Below are 3,150 nucleotides of genomic sequence, written 5' to 3' on the forward strand. Positions count from 1 at the left end.
GCCAAACCCAAATCATGGAAAGACGGTAAAACTTCAGTGGCAAGATACCGTTGGCTTCTAAGTTACGCTGGCTCCTTCCTTTATATAAGTCGTAACTTTTACTTGTCGCTCACAGTAATCTTACTCCCATCAATCTCCTTCTTTCTTAATCTCCTTCATGGCTTGGCAATAAGAATTAGTTTTATCCATGATGATTTCTCACCTTCAAGACGCAAGCGAGTCTGTGAAGAAGGATTTTATAGAACAGTATGAGCGCTCACTTTTCCCTCACTTGGGAACTTCTGTAGCTCAGACCAAATGGCGGACCTATCAAAACATAACTAGGGTAACACCCTGGGGTCAGCAGCACTTTCGTAACAATGTCCGCTTGGCCATGGTTATCGAAGCCTTCGGTTTGGGTCCCCGATACTACTGCATCATGAGATCAAGACATCTTGGGTTTTCTGAGCGGGTCTTCTTACTGGCGTGTTTTCTTCCTCATGAGAAGATATGCCTTTACCCCGTTTTTGGCTTACCTCTCAGAGGTCCTTTTGTTAGAACACCTCATACCACTGAGATAGGCGCGACAATAACCAACAGAATCATTCCCATAGATGAGTTACCTTATACGTGCGCAGCTTGTGAGTGCTGCTTTTGTGATCATATGATGGACGGGCTTATGGAAGTGTAAAGAGTTCTTCTATCTTTACTGTATATGTTCCAAGAATGAATAAAGTTTAAATCTTGTTCTTGTCTTGACCCTTACTCTCTTTGAGACTTTTTTAATTGGTGATTAATCTTAATTAAAAAATTTCTCTCAGTCTCATACTTGTGCATCTTGCGAAATTACCCCCAGTTTGCGAGATGAGGGCATCTCGCGTTTTTCAAGTAGGAGAGAATGTAAGATTCCTCCCCAGTCTCTCAAAATGTCCAGCATCTTCCCCTGTAATCAATCCCTCTTCAGAAATATAAAAGACTTGTTTCTAGCTGTTTTAACCTAGAGAGAGAAAATATTCTAGAGAGAGAATATTCAAATTTTTAATATTTTTGGATAGAAAATTATCTCATCTTATTAAAATAAGTTCCCCTGAAACAGAAATTCAAAAAAAACTTTCCAATGTGCAATTGGAATTAATTTGAAATGGGTATAAAGGACCTTAGCCTAAGGGTCTAGATTTTCAGAAATTTTTGGATTATGGTCCAATTAAGGTTCCTATGGGCCAATAGCATCAATCCATGTGTAGGGAGGAGATAAATCCAATTTGTAAAAGAAGATACCCAAAAATGAGTAAATGCTCACATAAGATGAAGAGTTGAAAACGTACAAGGTTTATTAGTAAAAAACTATGAGCAATATTAAAAATATGAGATATTTTGGGTATCCAAAAATGAGTAAATGCTCACATAAGATGAAGAGTTGAAAATGTACAAGGTTTATTAGTAAAAAAACTATGAGCAATATTAAAATGATTCCATTATGACACATATGTAAGGAAGGGGAGTTCTTTAAAGGAGGTGCATATTTCACATAAGATGAAGAGTTGAAAATGTACAAGGTTTATTAGTAAAAAACTATGAGCAATATTAAAATGATTCCATTATGACACATATGTAAGGAAGGGGAGTTCTTTAAAGGAGGTGCATATTTCACATAAGATGAAGAGTTGAAAATGTACAAGGTTTATTAGTAAAAAACTATGAGCAATATTAAAAATATGAGATATTTTGGGTATAATGATTCCATTATGACACATATGTAAGGAAGGGGAGTTCTTTAAAGGAGGTGCATATTTCACATGCTTGAATGAGTTTTAAACTCATAAAAATTGAGATATTTCATCTCTCCTCTCTCCTCATTCAAGTCTAGTTCCAAAAAGTTAGCTTAACTGACCTAAAAATGGTCAAATATTGACCAAACTGATTTATCGTTACTCTACTCCACCTAAGCCAAGAACTATGAATTCATTAATAATTCACTAGTTTTTGGAGCTTCCCTCTTTCTCCATCAACATACTTAACCAATTGATTGGTTGGGGGCCTCTACCGTGAACAAAGAATCAAGCAATTTGTAAGGTAATTAGTGAATATTGATATTTTCTATAATTTCTCAATGTTTCTCTCTTCTCAACCCCTCTCAAGCTTGAGAAGCTTAATTGGTATGGTTTTTTTTAAATGCTATTGAAGTTAATTGGTGAATAGTAGTGAAGAGTTACATAATTTAATAAATGCTATTGAAGTTAATTTCCATTTATGTTTAAATTCTAATGGTTTTTATGTAATTTCTCTCTCTCACTCAAGAAATGGTCATACTCATGACCCATTCTCAATCCAAATCAAGCTTTTCATAAAGCTTTTCCTTAACCCAAGATTAAGCTATGCTTGAGGCCAAATTAATGACTTTTTTCTATGCTTTTAGTTTATGTATATTGATGATTCAATCCATTATGAATTAATGATCCAATTAGAGATCATTTTATTTATTTCCTTAATGATAAGCTTTATCCCTTAGAAAAATTGAGATTTATCAGTCATAGCAGCGGAGCTATGGCAAAATTTTTATAAAAATTATGCATAAAATAATTTCATTCAAAGCATAAAAAGAGGACTTCCTACCATATTCTAGGAATTATCATCCTAGATTAATTGAAAGAATTTCATTATAATCATGGAGAAATTGAATTTTAATATCATGCATAAAGGATAAGTTTTTATATCAAAAGTGTTATTTTTACCATTTTTATTTCATGCATAGAAGTATGCATAATGGATAAATTTGTATATCAAAAGTGTTATTTTTACCATTTTTATTTTCATGCATAGAAGTATGCATAATGGATAAATTTTTATATCAAAAGTGTTATTTTTATCAATTTTTATTTTCATGCATATAAGTATGCATAAAGGATAAGTTTTTATATCAAAAGTGTTACTTTTACCATTTTTATTTTCATGCATAGAAGTATGCATAATGGATAAATTTTTATATCAAAAGTGTTATTTTTATCAATTTTTATTTTCATGCATATAAGTATGCATAAAGGATAAGTTTTTATATCAAAAGTGTTACTTTTACCATTTTTATTTTCATGCATAGAAGTATGCATAATGGATAAATTTTTATATCAAAAGTGTTACTTTTATTATTTTTATTTTCATGCATAGAAGTATGCA

This window comes from Cibotium barometz, chromosome 16, assembly GCF_041138505.1.
Source record: "Cibotium barometz isolate CiBa-2024 chromosome 16, ASM4113850v1, whole genome shotgun sequence".
Lineage (NCBI taxonomy): Eukaryota > Viridiplantae > Streptophyta > Polypodiopsida > Cyatheales > Cibotiaceae > Cibotium > Cibotium barometz.